Genomic DNA, 22,940 nt, shown 5'->3' with positions numbered 1-22,940 from the left:
TATACATCTATATATAAAAATCTGATGTTGACGTCACACGACTTCCTTTGTGTCTATTAAATTAGATATATACATTTTTTTTTAAAATGAAAAGTACATAATATTTTATTTCATTAATAACTTCTGATATTTTTTAATTTTTTTTTATTATTTTTTTTATTGTATTATTGAATTATTATTTATCGTCAAATGTTTTTACAGAGTTTAGTAATTATTAATAAACATTATATTTAAATTAAAAAAAAATTTAAAAAAAAGGATATGAAGTCTGATTCAAACCGATGTGCCTTCCACTGTAAGATCTAAATATTTCATTAATTAAAATTTTATTTACCTATAACTGTAGAACTAATGAAAATATGTACCACTTATGATACAGCGTTGAAAAGCTCTCAATAAGGGCTTATTACTGCAGTTAAGAAAAAAGTCCAAAATCCATTTTCTGTACGGATTTTGGACTTTTTTGAATACTTTTAGTTCAGTCGATTGCAATCAAAACCAGAGGTGCACAACTATATTTTACAACAATCCTAAATCAAAAACTTTAACATCCTACTGCTAATCGGTTTTTAGTTATGCGAGATACATACTTACGTGCGTACAGACGTCACGCCGAAACTAGTCAGATGGATTCAGGAATGGTCAAAATGGGTATTTCCGGTGAAATCTGAAAACCAAAATTTTTCGCGATCACAATACTTTCCTTACTTCGTACAAGAAAGTAAAAAATATTTATTACAGCTGGAATTTCCTCTTTTTTTAATAGGTTCACTACGGACGAAAAAATAAATTTATCTTCCTATTTATCAGGAACTGTTTTATCTAAAGATATTAGTCGAGCGAAACTAGCTTTTGACAAGTTGTGAAACAATTACGAACAAATATGTTGCTCGATTTTAATGAAATTTGATTGAAAGTTTCCTTTATATAAGGAAGAACGTATTTAAAAGATTTTATATAAAATGTTTTGTTTTAAATTGCTGTCGTTACTTTGCTTTACAAGTGGCTGATCAAAAGATGCGACAAAGAAAATGTTTCCGTTATAAACTACTAATACCAGATTTCCATATGTCACAAAACATTTCTACTCTGGCTCTCGATAGCTAAGCATCAGATAATTTAATCTTTCTGTTTTCCTATATCTTTTAACCTTATTTTTGTCCATACTTCTGCTACAGTACACCTTTCTTAATACACTATTAAACACTTAATCTTAAATTAGTTTCCGATGAACTTATTTTTTTCTTCAGTCACCTTACTTAAAATCAATGTATAAATACGGAAATAATAAAAAAAAACATATGTAATAGGTGTACAACAATTCCAGCCGCGGAGTAATTCGTTGGTTGTATAAACTGTATACATTAAGTAATTGCAGGATAACCAAGTATTGTTAAGCACTCCTTTATTTACTTTCAATTTATATTGAATTAACTATGACATTATGTTATAATAGTTTCTTACTTTTAGTTAAGTTCACATTTTTAAATATATATATATATATATAATATGCTGTCTAGCTAGAACATATATAAAATTTAGTAATGTTATTTCTTCAACATTTTAAAGGAAAGTGTGTCAAATACACACAATTAATAATTCTAACGACGATTAAGACCATTAACAAATAAGAAGAAAGAAGATGACAGGAAATGTTTACATTGAAGCAAAAGAGGACAAAGAAAACAAATGGATCTGAACAATAGGAACATATGGATTTATCTGCTTGATTGTCATCAGTCGCTAATGTCTGGTGTTCCTTGAGCGGTTACGTTATTGCTAATATCTAGCTTAATCTTTTATAATTAATTACGACAGAAAGTTTCGGTTTTTAATTTATTTTATTTCGTATTATTAATATAATTTTATTGTAGATCCTAATTTATTAAATTCATTATAAAATGAGGAAGAGTTTTTGTTCATAAAACAACAAATGTATAAAGTATTAACTGTATGCTATTTATTTTTGAGATTAATTAAAAACCACTATTATATATTAGAACTTAGTTTATATTTTTTTAAAATATTATTTATTCTTAAATACTACAATTATTATTATTAATATTATATATATTCCATTCAAAAATTAAGTCAAAAAAGGAAGGAAAAATATTTTTTCATTATTATCTCGCTTTGAAACATATTTTACTAACTTTTATCGGTTAAAGAATTGTTTAAAAGTTTTCTTTTAATAATAAGGAACTTTATGAAAATAAAAAAAAAATTAAAATTGATAATTTTTTCTAGGATAATGTGGTTAATATTTTTATGAATGAATAATACTTACGCGTAAAAATTAATGTGACAGATGAAAAGAAGGATTAAGTATAAATAACTAAGTAAAGAAAAAAAAAAGTTAAAAAATAAACTGTATGTTGCTCCTGCATGTCTGAAAATGTTGTTTAAAGTAAAGGAAGTGTGCTGTGTGCTGCTAAATAGAGTAGATAAAAAGAAATTGGACAAAAAGAAAAAAACATCTGTTATTTACATAACACCTGCATTTTAAGTCAAAATGAATTAATAATCACCGATGGTTTCTGAGTTGTTTTCATAAATCATTTACTTTCTCCCTCACATCACTCTTGTTTTATATCTTATCTCATTTTATTACCCTCGCTCCATTCAAAAAATAATGTGTTAAATTATTAATGATTATGAATTCTTTTAATGCTTTACATCCATAAAATAATCTATAAAGTCTCTATATTAATGAGTTGAAAAACAACATTGTTTGTTATGATTAATTATATTAAACAGTTTTAAACATTTCTACTAATAAGTACTATGTTGAATATGAAAAAAATTAAATAATTCGACTTCATAGAAAAAATACCAGCTGCCGTTCTATATATATATATATATATTTCATTTTAATTAATGTAGATGAAAAAAAAAAAATAAGTTGTGAAAATCTTAACGTAAATTGAAATATGACCCTACTCCAAGGTTATACCTCACGCACCTGCTTTCAAAATTTTTTGTCATAAATTTGAAAAGAAAATTATTGAGTTAATCTGGGAAGGCAATGGTACGAATTAGTAAAATCCAAAAATATAAACGACTAATTCTTAATTAAAATTTATAATTACAACATTAAATACATTTAAAATCTTACTATATTAATTAAAAATTAATATATATGTGCAGTATTTAATAATGCAGAAAGGAATAGTTGATTTCTTTTTTTGAATTTTAAGATAAATTAAATTTAAATAAAAAAAGAGGAAGTTGTTTTTAAAACCTATACAAGAACCAATGACCGTTACAAAATTATAAGATAAAGGCAAGTTAAGATGATTCAGAATGAAAAGAAACAAAGATGTAATCAGTTCTTGTGGTTATTTTTAATTTATACGTTAAAAAATAATTATACATATTAAAGAAGAAATTTGAAAATTAAATTACTATCCAAGGAGAGATAAAAAAAACTTTAGCTAATAAATTTTTTATCAAAAATAAATTAAAATGAGTTAAGATATATAATTGAATGGCTTGAGTTTGTTGTCGGTTAATGAAATGCAACAAAAAGGAGGGTAGAACGATTTATCCTTTTACTCTTAAATAAGGAATAATGTAGATCTAATAAATGTTATTAAATGTTTTGTTATTATAATAATATAATAAATATTATTAAATGTTATTAAATGTGTAACGCTTTTTCATAGTGAAACGTGGACAGTAGAATAAAATACAAAACAGAATAGGGTAACCTTTAAAATATAATAGTGCAGGATGGTTTTAAAAATTATATTGATTAATAAAATTCGAAATATGACTTTAAACAAATAAGTGTTGAGGAAAATTAGGGGAAAAATCTTGTAAAGACGAAATCAGTTGGTCGGTCATATATACTTGGTATCTTTGTTTGGTTAATTAAATAATAGAGGAACGTGAAGAAGGTAAAAATTAAAGAGGAAGTTAAAGACTTAGAAAAAAAAACAAACTATAATTGGCAATGTACGAAGCAGTAAATATCTTTAAGTTAAACGATTATAGAATATAAAGGAATGAATTGCTGTCCATCCAATACTGGTTAATGATTAAAAACATCCTGACGGCACCATTCGAATTTATTCTGAATACAGAAATTATATTTAAATATTTAATATGGACTAACAACAATCTATAATATAATTGAACATACTGTATATAATTTTACGTATTTAACAAGTGTTTTCGAAGAAAAATACGGTATTACTTTCATTCTTTTTATAATATGAAGTTGAATTTTCTTTACGTTTTGAGGTATGAGGAGTACAAAAAAATACCATTCCCTTAAAACGTAACTTCCTTATATATATATATATATATATTATATATGTATGTATAAACTTTGTGGCTCAAAAATCTCCAAAAATACTGGATAATTTTCATTAAAATTTAGATATGATGTAGTAGAGTATCTGATGTTTTGCATAAGAAAGTTTTAAAAAGATTGGTCGAGTCGTTCTTCAGTTACCCTTAATTTAATGTCGACAACAGGCAACATAAACTCACTTTGTGTTGGTGTATTTTTCATACGCACTTATGCAGTGAACCACAGCGATGAGTGAGTGAAAGTCAATGCCTGTGTGTAGGATCTACTAGTCAATCGAACGTATGTAGTATGTTGTATTCTGAAAATAAATTTTGACTGTGAAATAGTGTGGGTGGCGGAAACGACAAGTCTTTTTTCTTACTCAGTACTGAAAATACTATATTCTTTTTATAATAATAATATTATTATAAGAAAATAATATTATTATAAAATAATAACTGTTTCATTCTACCTACAAGCTTTGTAAGACAATATTTTTCGAACGGTTTTTCCTGAAACCTGTATCAGTAGTACAATGAATGAGCTATTTACAAACTAAGCAACTTGTGATGTTTTTATATTATAATTAATAACAAAATAATTACATTTATAATTTCTTTTTTGATCTATAAAATGTAATCCATAACAGACGTATATGGGCTTCGTTATTTACAAAGAATAATGAATGAAATATTTTAATGAATGAGACAAAACCCATACATTTATGAATGAATTAAAATATACGAGTATAGAAAACACGTATACTTTTTATATTTAGACGTATAACATGATACTGCTAAGAATATTACATTTTGTTTTTTCATTGAAAATTACACAGCAGATTTTTTATTTATAATGACCAAAGGATTCAGTAATTCTTTCTCTCTTTTTACAATAGATCTAACCTACATGATAAAATTATGCTCTTGTTATATATATCATCATTATTATTATTATTATATTAATAATTACTTAAACTACATTGTTATAATATATGTGTGAACATTCATACTGCTGCTTCATCTGATATTATCGTAATACAATATAGCAATGCTTTTTTTTAATAATTTTTTCCCTCGAGTCCAAGTCAGTCAAGTATGTTATTTAGTCACTTTAAGATGGGATACGCGTGGAAAAATATAAAGTTAAAAAAAACTAGTAGGGAAAAATATCGTTTAAACTCCCACGCATAATAATCTCACGTGTTTTATGCAGTAAATTACACCTTGCAAAATTTATCTTGAGACATGTTTTTTGAAATCTTAAAGCGTCGTATAAGAGAAAAATAAGATGTTTATTATGAATATACTTTTATGTTTTGGTACGTTACAGTAGAGAAAATGTAGTAGAATAATAACTGGGTGCGTTATTTATAATATACATTTATACTATACTGGGTGGGAGCGGTTTTTTTCTTAAAAAAAAAAAATAAATAAATAAGGGGAGAGTTATGTTAAAGAGTAATGTAACATATAGTATATAAAGAGAAGCTGAAGTATCACCACATGGGTCCAACAAAAATATCACGTACATTTCTTGTATTATAAATATCAGTGACACGTGTTAAAATGTAGAAACATAATATTTTGACATGACGGTGATATCTGCATATAAGCCTTATCAATGTTATAATCTTACAGGTGCTTCAAATGAACCTGGTAGGTAGGTGATGTACACCTAACTGGACATATATGATGTATGAATGTACGAACATAGCATATAAACTACTCTTCTACTTAAAAAAAAACAAAAACAAAAATAGAAATTTGATACATTTATGGTTAATTCAGAAAAAAATTGTAATATATATATTACACCCTATACGTTTATTATATAGGTATAATGATACGTCACTATATTTAATTTAAATACAAGAGATAATTTACCTTTTTATAAACTAATATAGAATTTCTTAAATTTTCGTAAACTTAATAATTACTTACAAATGTTATTTTTAATAAACTATTAACATTAAGTTTTTGAAAATAATTTTATCATTTTTTAATAATTAAAATAGATCAGACATCACTTCTTATGAGGACAATATTAGTTTATTTCGTAGTATTTCATCAGTAGGAAATTTTAAATATTTAACTAAAACGAGTTTACCCTTTTATCTTGTCATAAGTACACTCTGTAGGAACAGCAAAACAATTTATACTTCAAGCGGGTACTTCCAGAAACAGTATTATTTTTAAGGAGTATATTCCTGTTGGAAATCAGAAAGTTTCTGAAAGAAAATATATTAACTTACTCAGTTAAAATTAGTTTATAAATAATGTAATGCACTCATCCACGAAAAAATCGACCAATTCATAAATTGAATCATTTATGCCGAAATTATGGAAATGTGCGCAGTCATTTTTGTTACACGGTCTTTCCTGTTACTAAACTTATTCCATTTTATATTCAGTAGTATGTACTTATCAGCCAGGTTTTCTACATCCAACAAAAAAACAATAAAATATATTAATTAAAAATGTATGACGAATATTTTTATATTTTCTTTAATACTGGAAAATCAAAAAAACAAAAAGAAAGAGTAATTTCATCATTAACAAACACACTTAAAATCACTTTTTATCATTACCTTAAGAAAAATTTAAGATATTTGCATGAATCAATTTTCAAACCTTGCATTCTTTTATTTTTTTATAAATAGTTCAATGTGAGAATAATAAATGGCATATGAAAAATTATTAAAAAACACCAATATCCAAGGTTAACAAGCAAAAGAGGATTCATAAATTGAAAGAATCTAAAATCTAAGAGTTTGATTTTCTTTATATCAAAAGGGAAGACGAGACGATTAAAGAGGTGTGTACCACCGGTTTATAAGAAACAAAAATTGGGTAAAATAAGACAGTATAGATCAATAAACATTATTTTGAAACTTTGACGAATAAAATATTAAAGAGTAAACAAGAATAACGACCATTAGAAAAAAAAGTATAGTTCTAAAACAGTTAGACCAAAGAATAGAAGATATGAAAAGGAAAAATAAGCTGTCTAGATTTTAAGAATTAGGAATATAATAATTGGTACATCTGGTGTTCAGACAGATCATTTTTATTTATTGACGCATATATAATTATCTTTTTTATGATACTTCCTTACTACGTATAAAGAACCTTTAGGCGAAAATAAATTCTAGATAAGCAATCAGGGAGTTTTAATAACCCTCAAAAGGACGGTAGATAACCTTTGCTTAATATTATACTCTTAAAGCTATAACACGTTCTTTGTTAAAATTTAAATTACTTTTCACGCAAATCACCAAATTCAGTATTTTTCCTAAAATTATTTAGTTTAATTTAATAATAATATTTATAGAGTAATCATATCAAAATAGTTTAAGAATATTAACCAATCAAATAGGTTAATAAAATTCTGTTTTCTTATTTAAAATGTCATCGTTTTGAATCCTATGAACTTTTTTCTGTAACATAATATTTCAAAATTATCTAATTCGTATCTTTCTGCATATATTTTATTTTCGAAGTTTACTTGATGTAAACCTTTACACTATATATAATACACTAATATATTTACGAATATATATCAAAAAAATCTGGTCTAGATACTAATGACTTCCTTCTACTCCTAATAAATTACTTACATACATTTCTGAACAAAAAGAACATGAAATTTTATAACATTAACAACTTCTAATATTTTTTCTTTTTTTATTGTTATTATTGAAGTATTATTTATTGTAGATTTTTTTTACAATCACAGCTTAATAATTATTAATAAATCAATACACTGAAATTAAAAAAAAAAGAAAAAAAAAAGGAGATGAAGTCTGATTCAAACCGATGTGCCCTCCTCTTATAAAATCCAAATATTTCATTAATTAAACTTTCATTTGGCTATAACTCTGGAACCAATGAAAATAAATATCAATTATGGTATATCGTTGAAAACCTCTCAACGAGGGCTTATTACTGCAGTTAAGAGTTCAAAATCCAATTTTTTTTTGATTTTGAGTTTTTTGGACACTTTTGTTTCTGTCGATTGCGATCAAAAGGGGAGGTGCATAACTAGATGTTACAAAAGTTATAAATTCAAAATTTCAATATCAAACGTCTAATCGTTTTTTAATTATGTGAGATACAAACGCAAATACGTACGTACATACAGATATCACGCCGAAACTAATCAAAATGAATTCAGGGATGGTCAAGAAGGTTATTTCCGTTGAAATTTGAAAATCTATATTTTTCGCGATCACCATATTGTTTTTACTTTGTACAAGGAAGTAAGAATTATTTTTTTGCATGATAGCCATACGTTTTCGGTTATCTGCTTTGATATTTTCTTTACTTGGTCCAGGTTTTGCTATTTATTCCTTAAATAAGTAAAAAGATTATCCAGTTTTTAATATTTTAAGTTATTTTAATAACATCAATTTTAGTATTATCTTTTCTTTTAAACTTTAGTTAATGTCTTAATAAAAGTTCTTTTTCATAAAGCAAAAGTGTCGTAATTTCTTTTCAAATAAATTTAAGGATATTAAAAAAATGTATTACTGTTTGTCATTAGATTTTTTTTATAATTTTGAATTTTTCTATTATTTTCTTTGTTACATCTTCTATATACAAGATGAGAAAATATATTAGAGAGAAAATTAAATATTTTTCACACAGTTTGTAATATATACGTTATGATTTCCTAATTGTGATTTTCTTATCTAATACAAATAACTTTAAAAGCACGTAACAATGTATTGAGCTAACTTACAGATTTTGTTAAGGTCTCATTTCATAAAAAACACTTCAAATTTCGACTCACGTTGTTGATTAGTACCGAATTCGACCATTTGCGCTGTCACCAGTGTTGTTAGAAATGGATATATTTACTTGTGGGGGAAGTTCTGGCTGTGTGTTTTGGTTTCACGATTTGCAGTCGGCAACTGTAGTTTAACGTAGTTTTTGTTGAGAGTATGGTAGGGACCCTCCTACTAGGCATACAATTTACTCTTGGCATCAAATCTTTGTCGAGATAGATTATTCTTCTTCCAGACAGAATGACCCTTTCTTCTTCCAGGAGGCAACATTTTATAATTCTTCAGTTATATGACCAAAATGGACACCATTACTATCAGAAAGACGGGAATCATTTCACTACCGACCAGAAGTCTGAGATTTTCTTGAAACTCGATTCCCAAGTCGGTGGATCGGTCGTGAAGATCCAATTGCATGGCCACCTCACTCCTCAGAATTGACCCCACTAGAATTTTTCTTGTAGGGTTTCACTAAAGATCGGTTTTATATACCACCTTTACCTGCTGACTTTGTTGAGCTAAGTTTTGAATTAACGCCACAGCTGCCGAGGTAATGCCCGATCTGCTGTCTACTGTCTGGAATGAAATCGACTTAGTTGGGATACCAAACCAAAGTGAACAAACATGATGTGTTTTTCTATAAAATGAGACCTCAACCGAATCTGTAAGTTATCTCAATAAATTTTTATATGCTTTTTAAATTTTTGAATCGCCCGGTATTTTAACATACCTTTACGTTTCAATAAAATGTTTAATGTAAAATTTTTCATATCTTATTCCCTTACTATTAAAATTGTTCCACTAGTATTATTAAAATATTTTTTTTTATATTTTAAAAAAATCACCAACATAGATAAAATTATACGTCTGCGCGCGTACACACATATATAATATATACATGAACACAAAAGTGACAGCCTTGTTGTTTCGTAATTCTGCTGTTATCTAAAAACTTATATTAAATTTATTATTTAAAGAGAAGGGAGATGACTGTATGATTATACTTACATGGCACCAAGCTAGCCGACTGTTTATAGGAAACCGGCGCGTAAGCAAGCATATAAGCTTTAAGAACACCGACTATGTAGCGCGGACAACATACTAACAGGTGAGATAAGATCGATAACGAGTCCGCAACTTCACCTTATCTTAAGACAATCGATAATATAGACTGTATTAATATATTTAATTATAATTTCCAAAGCACGAGTATAGAAATGCAATTGTTGCGTGTACTATCCTCCCACATCCTGTGTGGAAGTAACCGTACCGTGACGTCATTACCTATTCTCACGCAATATCCTATCCTAGCCTAAGTTCAATTAATTTCATCAGCGGTTTCGCATTTTTTTCTCTCTCTCTTATCTTGGTATACCCTTATAGGCAATCGCATAGTCTTATTTTTAATAATTTAAAAAATACATTTTTATTTAAATACACATTCTTTATCGGTCATACAGAAAAATATTCTCAATAAAGAAATCATTTTTTTAGTAATTTGATGTTTTAAACGTACATTTTAATATTTTTAAGTAATATACCAGCATTCTTATAAATTATGATAAGCAATAAAATCACTAATAATCGCTCAGAAATGGTTTAACCGATTGAGACATTTAGATGGTATGTTATACACTGTAATGTAACCTTTCTCTTTTGACTTGGATTATCCAAAACAATATCGAATTATTATTTTTTAGCTATTTCATTGTTTTATAAATTTAAATAAATATACTTTTTTGCAGTGTTTCATAAGTGTTAATAATTAATATTTAATAATGAATTAATTCACAACGGTAGCTTACAAAGGAGCTTGGAAATTGGTATGTAAAAATGGAAATTTGTAGCGTATGAAAAGTACCATGCCTGACCGGGATGTGAATCCTGGACCTCCGGATGAAAGTCAGAGACACTACCACTCTACCACGGAGATCAGCAAATTAATATAAAATATAGATATTACTAATATAGATATTTATTTTATATTATCTTTTCTTTTATTAATAATTACGAACATACTGATGATAATTGTTTGACTATCAAAATGCTGATCTGAATTTACATTTTCTAACGGTCAGGAATGTTTATATTACTGTATTGGCGGATATTACTTGATCGTAGTTCAGGCTCAAGAAAATGTCTAATATAAAAGAATTTATATGAAAACATATTTAAAAATTATCATCAATTTTTGAATCTTTCTTTAAATAAAGATGATGATAATAAAATAACAAAGAAATTGAATTCTTAAAAAATAAAACTGAAATTATATGAAATAACATACAATGAGTAAATCTTGTAAAAAAATTATGGTTGATAAATGTTGTTATTGTAAAGATTAGAAGAGTAATACGGCTAATCAAATTAAGATTAGGTTATGACAAACTGGCTTTACTTACAGTATTAAGAACGCAAAGTACAAGGTTTGTTGAATATAACAAATTTTTTATGATCCTTTTTTTAAATTACAGTCAAAATATTTTCAAACAGTTCTTCGATTTTATCAATTTTACGGATATACATTTTTCTCAAAGCAATGGCCACTTATTAACCCACCGGGTTGGTCTTCTACTGGTAAACTAGTCATCGTAAATTAACTGATTTTGAATTCGAGTTCTAAGGTTCAAATCCTAGTAAAGTTAGTTGCTATTATACGGTTGGATACTAGATCGTGGATAGCGGTGTTCTTTCGTGGATGTGTTTTTTTTTTGTTTAACCTCCGGGACCAGCGATAGGGATTGCTTCAGAGGATAAGGGGATGAATGATTTGTAATTTATGTGAAAATGCCATGCCTGACCGGGATTCAAACCCGGGACATCCAGAAGAAATGCCGAGACCCTACCACTCGCGCCACGGAAGCCGGCGTTCTTTTGCGGTTAGGGTTCAATTAACCACACGTCTCAGGAATGAGTCTGTTCAAGACTGCACATTTACGGTACGGTTATTCGTACAAGTGTAATTTTGATGAGTCGCTAATGACTTTAATTGTTGATACGACTGTAAATAAAGACGATAATAATTAATCACCAGTTATTAAGTAAAATCGATAAGCAATTACAAATTTAAGAGCATACTCTAAGAGTCAAGAATAGCTTAACATAACAAGTGAAAGAAACATATCTAATAAATTTAATCTCAGCTACTATATATCAAAATTATTTATAAACAAAATAGTTAACGGTATTTTTAGCAGTAATCGTTTTTCAAAAAATACCTTTTGAAGGATTTATATAAGTTTTTTAAAATTGTAATAAAACCTTCGTTTTACTTAATAAGTTAAACAAATTTTTATGACAGAGTATCGTAAGTTTTTTTTAATTAAGAAAGTTATTAATTATAAACTAATCCTTTGCTACAACTTAAGAAATACAATTTTTTTTATAAATAAATTTTATCTTTTACAAAACGAATAGTTAAAAAAAGATCTTTTTAATAATACCACGTTTTAATTGAGAAATCGTTTATTTTGAGAAATCGGCAGATTGTTCTACCAACCACATACGTGCGGTTTCTGAAAACAAAACTAACACTAACTGTAAATAAATGCAAAAACATAAAAGGTCTATTGAGGAAATACATTTATTATAAAACTATTACTTGCATGTAAATAAATTATTTTAACCCAATATATAATTTAAAGAATTTAAAACCGCTTTGAAACCCTTTTTAAATAATTTATCTATATATTTTATTGTTTACATCTACTCTGTAAAAAAATGTTAATATAAATTTACTCTTGTTGGATTTCCCATGGTAAATCGTATTTATCAGCAACTACCTGCTATGTTTATTAATACCCCCTTCTTAATGCCCTGGAACCATTCTTTCTGATTTTGAATTCTATAAATGTAAGTGGAACCCGATCTACTTTAACTATCCCATGATCTGTGTAACCCTGGGTTCGATCGGATGGTGTTGAGATAGTTTTTAAATTCATAGACCAAAAAATACATATGGTAATAATTACATTTCGTTAAGTAGAAGCATTTATGAGAAAAGGATTCGCTAAACGAAAATTCGTAATAAGAAGTTTGGCTTTACGGTATTTTTACGTTTATTTTCGCAATCTGTGCGGGAAAATATTAAATCCTAAATAATAATAAAAAATAACGGTAAATATTTTATTAAAAAAATGACGGAAGACTGCAATTGTAATAATAAAATTCAATAAAAAAAAGAAATACAGCGTCATAATTATGAGTTTAGTGCAACACTGGTGAAATAAAGAGTAGAAATGATAGCAATAATACTATTAAGTGTAGTGTGTTAGGTTTTTACTCTTGGAAAAGACTACTATAACATCAGTTGGGGGCAATTTGTCGAATTCCAGCACGTTTGGACCCCCGGAGAGGGCCGGTAGCTCGCCAGCAGCACACAGTCATTCGGACACTTTATGGCTTCTCTTCATTATCTTATTCGCTCGGTCTCTGTCCACGTAATAGTACATAAGTGGACCACAAAATATAAATGCAACAAGTACTCTAGACTTTAGACTTGACATACTTGAAGATATTAAATGTTATCTTCATTCTACTAGAATTGCGATGAAAACAAGATAAGAAGTTACGAACGCTGTACAATATTAAAAGTACACTTATCGTCCATGTTAATTTACAGAATTCTTTATACCGCTAATTAAACTTAATAGCAAACGCTACTTTTTATTATTACCTTTTTTAATTATTATTTTTTTAGGTACATTATAGATGTCAAATTTAACTTTTCTGCTTGAAATGATTAAATTTCGGTATATTTAATCGATTTATTTTCTTTCTGAATAATATTTTAGAATTTAGTAGTTTTACTTCATGTAAATAAACTTTTTAAAAATAAAATTAAACAATAAAAATCTACATAAACCTTATTAAGAAAGAAAATTCTTATTCCGCTTCAACCTTATTGATGTATTTTGTTACATATTCAATATAATATTATAAAATTATTTTTAAATAAATTTCAATTCTGCATATTCATTTTTTATACAGGAAACGAGTTTCTGTCATTATAAAGCACAAGTAACGAATCATACAAAATTTGATCAATAATTAAAACGAAACAGTTATATAAATGACCAACCTAGCCGTTTAATTCATTCGTTTAGATTATTTTCCAATTTCTCATTAACATATTCAACAAAACGAATAAATTATATCCTGCCTTTTATTGTACATAAACATAATTAGAAAAAACACATTTGCATTGGATTATATATTTTAATTAAATAAATCAGTTCGCCTTTCGTCAACCAATCTGCCATTTATCAACTAATGGAAGAAAGAATTCGATGTAGAAAACGAGCGATTATCTTCTTCATCGACTTTCAATCTGCCTTTGACTGCATCCACTGTCCGGCGCTTTGGAAAGCACTGGAGGCAGAGCTCTTCCATCAAAATCAAGCAAGCTTCTATTGGAGAGCTACAATGGATCGTTGATTTAGAACGCATTCGAAATGAGCTATCAGAGGAGTTTTCCATTCGGACAGGAGTCCGCCAGAGAGACGTTGCCTGCCCACTCCTCTTTAACGTCATAGTTGACTCCGTAATGCGATGAGTTTTTCAGGGCAGAAGAAGAATTCAATTTGGTTTTCTGATTGATCTGATGTTCGCCGATGTCAGTAGCGTGTTCGCCAACAGTGATGCTGAGGCTACTGATATTTTTTGTGATATCTGCAGCATTACCCAATCTTATGGCCTGAAAATAAATGCGGATAAGTTACTTGTACTAACAACAGACGGCTCACGTGCCCACGTCCGGCTGGATGATGTGCAAATCTAACAAGTGCAAGAATTCAAATATTTGGGCTCACCGGTCCAGGAGAAGAAAGTAGCAACTACGGCGAAAATCCACGGTCGAATTGGTCAAGCAACCGCAGCATTTGCTTCCCTGAAGTGGCTTGTGGAAATAAAGCGACATCTCGCTGAAGACCAAAGTTTGTCTTTTCTGAACCCTGATTCTGCTAATTTTATTGCACGGAACAAAAACGAGGAAACTATTTAAGATAGACCTGAGCAAACTTGAAGTGTTTCAAACGCGATACTCTTGATCATCAGAGCCTCACTTCGCGATCGCATACGAAATGCGGATATCTGTCATCGCTGCGAACAACAGCCAACAATCAAGAACATATATCCAAACGCAAAAACTGCGATGGTTTGGCTATGTCTGCCTGAAATGGCCGGTATTAAGAAATTTCTTAATAGATGACAAATAAAAAAAATAAAAAATAAAAAAATCACGGAAAATATTAGTTAGTTTACAGGTTCCTAAACAGCTTTTGAAAAATATATGTCTGTATAAATTAACAAATCTTTTTTATACAACAATGTTTTTGGACTAAATAGAAATTTATAACTTTAAATGAATGGATTATTGCAGTACGAAATTTAAATTATAATAATCATAAATGAAGTTCTTTTGCTAATATTTCTGAAACAGAAACAATAAAAGAAAATTGGTTAAATAAAAAAATAATAACTTTTCAATTGGAATTTTACGAAAATTATTTTTAAGTAGTTTAAAAACGTGAAAAATTATAAAATTTTATATAAAATTAACAAATTAATTTTTTTTCAAAATTAGGAATACCCCACAACGGGGCTCTAGTTGTTTGGAGGGAGCAATGCGCCTCCTTCTTCGGAGGGAGTCGCAATTGCTGATTTAATTAAATTGTAAGTAGTTTTGAGGAGTGCGTATAAAGGGTTAAAGATCTTCATCTTCTTCTTCAGTGGCTGCCCTTCACGTTGCTAATCTTCTGGGCTCTTCTTCCAAACTCGAGTCCGTGACGGCGGGTGGCGTAGTGAGTTTTCTTTCTTCTTTTCTTCTTTCGATGACCTCTTCGTTCTTCTTTGGCTTGCACTTTCCGTGACTCGGCAGTAATCGAAATTACACGCCAATAACGTTGTTATTCCCGTGGCCCTGAAGGACTGAACGGGGGGAAGTGCAGGTTACTTCTTTCTTTGTTATTCGGTATGCTGCCTGGCTCGTTCCCTCTTCTTCTTTCTTGAAAGGAAAAGAAATAAGGAACTTACCACGGAGTAAAATTTTGAAGTCGAGGGTTAAAAGATCAAATTCTAGTAAAGGCAGTTTTATGCGGATTTGAATACTAGATCGTGGATACCGGTGTTCTTTAATGGTTGGGTTTCATCAATTAAGCACACGTCTCGGGAATGGTAAACCTTATAGTTTATAAGACTACACTTCATTTACATTCATCCATATCATCCTCATTCATTCTCTGAAGTAAATACCCCACTGTGGTTCCGGAGGCTAAACAGAAAAAGAAAGAATGGAAACGATACGTTAATGCACTTCTTAACTCAGCACGGGAACGTTATTTTTGTACTTACTAATATATTTTCATTATAATTTTTTAATTAAATTATTTTATAGGTTTTGTAATCTTATACTCTTTTTTATATACGAGATATTTTATTTTAACATTTTTTTTATACGTCAACTATAATTAGTTTCGGTTTTCGAAGTTCATAAAATAATATTTATATCTTGTAAATAAAATGTAAAACAATAAATATTACGGATATAAAAATATGAAATTTAAAATCCGATAAAAAATAAATATTTTTATAAGCTAAGTAAAAAGGAACCCTGTAACTGCAAGAATAATAATACTAATAATAATAATTCTATTCCCGTTCATTCGGTGTTCAACTGAACACACACACCACCGCAGGACGTCGGTTGTAAAGAGGTACTTTACACGATCTAATGCCCCGTAATAAATAATTTGCAACAATAAAACCTGCTGAAGAAGGATAAAATGAGAAGTGCACTCTCTTTCTATAAGAAGAATATAAAGAAAGAGAGAGAAAGAGTAAAAAGATACATATATAGAAAAGAGAATAAAAGGTAGGAATATTATGGTTAACATCACATAGGCAAATGTTTATAATAGTTTAGTAATAAACCGTCATATCGTTTGAGTGCAGTTAAAGCGGCTTCTATGATCATTATTGTTATTACTACTATTATTATTAGTATGCTTGAGATGCGGCTCTTCTACAATAAATAGCAGGGAACGATGAACAGCCAGTTCTTCATCTTGACGGTAGGGACACCCACTATAACCAAGGATCATCTTTTTAAAGAAATTTTCCAAGCTTGTTGTACTTCTATTAGTGCAGAGGTACATGATATTTATCTTTTTTTTCTGACACGTGTACCTATATATTCTGTACTTTTCTTTCTACCCACGCATTCGTTTGTTTGTTTTTTTATTTATTTAATAATATACTTATTTTTTATATTTTTATCCTCCCACCAAAAAACAAAATCTTACTTCTTCTTAGGATATATGCCAGGTAAAACAAATTTATGGAATATACCATAAAAATGCTTCCACGAATGCATTTTATTTATTAAGTACAACGTTAATAATAGGAGTCCCTTGTAATCAATAAGAGTTATTCATGAAGTACTTTTGAGTGATCTGGAATTAGATCACATAAGATAGTTCATATCTTTCGATATACACATATAAACTTGTGTAATAATAATAATAATAATAATAAATTATAGAAATATATCTACAGGCTTATATTGTTTGATTTATACAAATGATACAGATTACGTCACTAAAAACAGTACGTCGAAGTATAAACAAGATGTTAACAATTAATTGTTAACTGAATTCTTAATATTATTAGTTAATACAAATAAAAATGTTTTGCTCAACTGTACACAACGATTATCAGCCTGCCTTACAATTCTTGGAAATCTGTAAACAGTAAAACCGATATCAGAGCAGAGATATGGTAATAGAAGATAAAATTAACTATTTTTTGTTAAAATAATTAATTATTTCCCTAATTACTTCCACTATCTTTCTCTTTCTCTCTCTACCTCTATCTCTCTCACTCTTTCTCTCTCTCTCTCTCCCTCCCTCTCTCTCTCTCTCTATATATATATATATATATATATATATACGCCCGTGTCACTAAGTTAAAAAACATATCTGTCTTACTATTACTTCGATTATTACATTTTTTAACGTAGTATTAATTATATATGTATATAAAACACGTAGTATTTGGGAATGTAGGTAATTTTTCAATTAAAAAATAAAAATTTAGGGTAAGGAAAAATTTTTTATCTATTATCCATAACAGAAAATTCCATAAACTGAACCATAAGATAAATTTTTCCTTTAAAATTATTTACTAAACTTCAGCTCGGTAAATAAATAACGCAAAAAAATTAATTTTGTCTAAAATGTACTGAAAAAGTAGAAAAATGAGGATATTTTTTAGATTGTAAGTTAATGGAGTGGTGTATTAAACAGTTTTTTTTCTATGAAACTATTCCGAGAGAATTATTATTTATAGTGGAATTTTTTTGTGTTTGGTTTACAGTAATTTTTTTAAATTTTATTCATTTTTATTTTATTTTTATAACAAAATTTTGTTAGTGTTAAATTCTATATATTTTTTTTCCTGTTTGATTATTTAAATTTAAAAAAAGTTATTTAGCCAAGCCTAAAAAAAACATACTTTTTATTTTTAATTCAATTTTTTGGAGGGGTTTTGTGACAGTTTTATCGGAAACTATGGGGGATTCAGCACTGCATACCCTTTTTTTCAACTTTTCATTGTAAAACCACTTATTTTCCTCAACAATTATGTGTCCGCAGTGTTTTAGATAGGATTAGTTGAGCTTTTGAGCAGAAGTATGGAAGAAATGTTCTTTACCCGTTACTTGAAAAAATACCCTTTCCAGACCTATTTCTTTACGAATTTAATTTATTATTTTGATGAGAGAAATTCACCTATAAAATATAGTAAAAATCCTAAATCACTCCGTGTAGGTGTGTGTGTGTGTGTGTGTGTGTGTTTATTGTTACACACATATACAAGTAATACTAATTTGAAATTATATTACCGATACGTTTAATTCATCTTGAACATTTTAAAATATGGATTACAGTAACCACTTTCTAGCAGGAGTTAAATTTTAATTTTTAATTGTTCTTTTTACAAACCTCTAGTATTTTGTTGTTAAACTATTGTTTATTTATTAATATTGATAAAAAACTAATTCCCTTTTACAATCTTCCAATTTATAAAATTATTATTTGCTTTTAATATAAATTTTTGGAGAAGTTAAAATTTGTTGAAAAAAATTTAAACGACAAATGATCTAAATTTATTCAAAAGTTATAAAAAATTAACGTTACATTACGTTACATTATGTTTGATTAAAAATGTATATAACCATTAATACTTAATGCCATGATAAGTAGATCTTAGTTTTATTGTGATGTAATATACAATCCCCCTGGCTGAATTATATCTTCCTTTTTGATAGAATTTAATTCAAATTTTTTTTCTTTGTTAATAAGTATGACTTTCACTCACCATAGACATCAAGCTAAATTACAAAAAAAAAAATTAACTGACATTTTTACTACAACACCATTTATTATCAAATAAAATAGTGAAAGGGAAATATGTAACAACAAACAAACGCTGAATATAGATCTCAAAGTAAATCTTGCAAACGAAACGTTCTTTTACTTCGAGAATAAAACAGATGATTATCATTTTCAGTAATCATTATTGATAGAACAAATTATACTAAACTAATGAATGCCGATTTATATCTTGAATAATACAAATTTACGTTGACATTCATTTTTTGTATCATTATATAGACTTAAATTATGGTTTATAAAACTGTCATGAATTTTCAATTAGAACGCATAAGAAATTCGGTCAAGGATTTTTTAACTCGCCTATTATTGCAAGTTTTTTTAAAGATATTTTAAGGTAATGTTGCAAGTTCCGTTTTGTTCTCAGTACATATATATATATATATATATATATATATATATATATATATATATATATATACACATTATAATTAATCTTTTACTCGTAATTTCTTTCAGTGTATTTTGATAAGGAAATTTTAGGATTCGTAATACGCTATTTCCAATAAAAGGCAACTTTGTTAAAAATTTTTGTAATCATTACTTTACTTACAGTAACTTGTATGCAAAATTAAGTTTTAAAAAACCTATTTTTAATTTTCTGCCATTTTAAAATATAAAATGTAAATTTTTCTACTAAATTCAACGGTTTTCCTAATTACAATATATCGTGTAACAATAATAAAAATTATATAGATTTACCTTTAAAATGTGTTGTATATCTATAGATCTTTTAGAGCAACGTATACCTCATACGTTGAATATTGTGTATAAGTATACATTTATACTTCGATAAATAGGTTAGTGTTTTATCTTGTCCTAATATATATGTAGATGAAAACAAAACGGCCTTGATAGACAGTTCCATTCATTTACCGCATTAAAGAAACAAACTTGTAATTTATATTGTAAATAAAACTGGGTTTTTAAGAAATAATCTTTTTTTAAGAAATTGTTTTAAAATAACGGAGTACTAAATTGACTTTTGGAATTATAAAATAAAATTTAAAAAAATATTAGCTTTATTATGCTGAAAATGTAACATATATTTGCTTAATATCAAACCAATTCCAATTTTTTTAAGCTTACGTACGTTAACTAAAATCCTCTACTAAAATAATTTAACATTACGGTAATCGATTAAGTGAATATAATTTTTTTTTGTTCAAAAATTTAATTTATCTTTTTTAACTGATAGAGTTTCTAATTATTATCCTTTTAAAAATAATTTTTTTTTAAACATAATAAACGAAATTCAAGACCTCTTTAATTAGTCGTTTAACTTTGTCTTTGAATGTAAAAAATATTTTTTTAAACTTTTAAACAAAATTGAATTAGCATTCAGAAATGTGAAATTAGATTTTAGGTGTAGGTTTAATAGAAATAAATGTACTATTACGTATGATTACATGAATGAATTTATATAGACTGCTTGTGGTTATTTAAAAAAGTAAGTTTACTTATAATTTAATTATAAGACAAACTATTAATTACGTATTATTGCACGGATATTACTTTCTAAGGATAAAAATGTCCTACCGGTTTTTAAAAGAGAGATTGCGTACATAAAAATATTCTATAGAATAAAATAAAAAGACTCATAGTGTATAGGATTAACGAGCAAGATTCATCGATAGAGATATTATCTGCTTTAAAAATGTAAAATTGTTGGGAAATTTATCAAGAACAGATTAGATTTTAGAAGACGGCTAGGAAACCTTTTTAAGAGGATAAATAAATGAATAACGAAAAATAGGGTGACCAAGAAGGAGATAGAAAGGGAATTTTATGGAAAATCTACAAGAACGCTGTGTCAAAGTGATTGATTAATCAGAGAAGGGAAAAGAACGTCGATGCACTGCGGAAATCCTGGGTTACCTTAAGCTGAAATATTCATAAGAGAAGATGTCTGGTAATAATTAATGAAAGTCGGTAACAATATTTTATTGAAGATGAAGTGTGACAAAGATACTTAATGGTTAAAGAACAAAAGTATCTCGGTACGATATTCACATCTGATAGGAAATCAATAATGAAAAGGTTGCAAAAGGCAGATTGATTACCAACATTTTGTTCCCGGTTTAGTGGCACGATCGAATATAAAAAAAAACACCAACAAAGGGATATTCAGTTCTTTTGTTGAAAGTACATCCGCTTACGGAGCGGAATTGTGGACTCTCCAGTCCAGATTTAAAGGACAGTGACGGTAATGGATATGAATTTTTGGAGGAGAAGTTGTAGGTCGAACGTTCTGGAACGAGCTCGAAATGACGATCTTGTAGAGGATGACATTACTATTCTGTTAGCTGACAAAATCGAAGAATGACAATCACCTGATATGGTCGTGCGAGACGAATTGAGGAAAATAGAATACCTCAGAAAGTGTGGTCGTATATTCCAGCCAGACGAAGAAAGAAGAGAAGGCCCGGGCCAGAATCGATGAATGGAATCATGGAGGCCATAAATAGACGTCTACTGGACGATGATGTGTTTGACAGAGGAAAATGGCCTTAAAAAGAAAAGAGGTAGTGTAGTGTATTTTTTCAAATATTTTCAATAAATTTTCAAGTATAAGATCGTTTTATAGAAAATATCTGTTTATCTATTTTTACATCCTTTACACTAATAAAAATAAAGTATAAAGTACTCCTTCTTTTTTAACGAGAAACCTTAAATTTTAATTATAATCTCAATAAAAATTATATTTAAAAATTTTGTAAATTAAAAAACCAAACTCCTATGATTGTTAACTCAACAGAAATGATCATCGAGTATTCAGAAAAAATATGTAATCAAATATGCGATATAATTACTGAGCTCAAATGGAAAAATATTGTAAGTTAAATTTTTTAATATCTTAAGAAAATGTTGTTAATTCTTATTCTAAAAAAAAAACCTTGTTAAAATTGTTGTGAGATGAAATGACAGATGTTACAAATAATTTAACAAATATATTGTGAATTATGATATTATTTTCCACATTAATGAATGTATAAAATGGATAATGTCAAAATAATGTACCCTCACGTTTCTAGTATATTTTAAAAAGCTAAATTTATTTCCTTTCTTCGTAATACCAATAATAAAAAATAAATTTATGAGAAAAAATAATAATTAAAATTTCGACTGAGCAATTTTTTAAACAATACGAATTTATTTAAATTTGTTTAACAATTTTATGAATTCTTTTAAATAAAATATTTTTTTGGAGAGAATAAAATTAAAATATAATAATTATAGATTTAAAATCAAACCGCTATATAAGTATTTAATGTTTCAGGTATAACATGACGTTTTATATTTCAGTTTTATTAACTTAAAATTTCATCAGTTATTTAGAAGTACCTGAAAGTTATTTAGAAATAACTGATAATTTCAATTATTTAAAAATAGTTTTGTCCTATCCTCTCCA

The 22,940-nt window shown here is 27.7% G+C and overlaps 1 protein-coding gene across 2 annotated transcripts in view; it reads left to right on the top strand.

The window, feature by feature from the left end:
- Positions 1-22,940, top strand: part of LOC142328866 (protein apterous-like) — a 330,108-nt gene that overhangs the window by 199,049 nt on the left and 108,119 nt on the right. The gene's annotated exons all lie outside the window — the stretch shown is intronic.

The sequence above is a fragment of the Lycorma delicatula genome, chromosome 8 (genome assembly GCF_047948215.1).
Source record: "Lycorma delicatula isolate Av1 chromosome 8, ASM4794821v1, whole genome shotgun sequence".
In the NCBI taxonomy this organism is placed as follows: domain Eukaryota; kingdom Metazoa; phylum Arthropoda; class Insecta; order Hemiptera; family Fulgoridae; genus Lycorma; species Lycorma delicatula.
The sequence above is the reverse complement of the archived record's forward strand: the minus strand, read 5'-3'. Positions and strand labels throughout refer to the sequence as shown.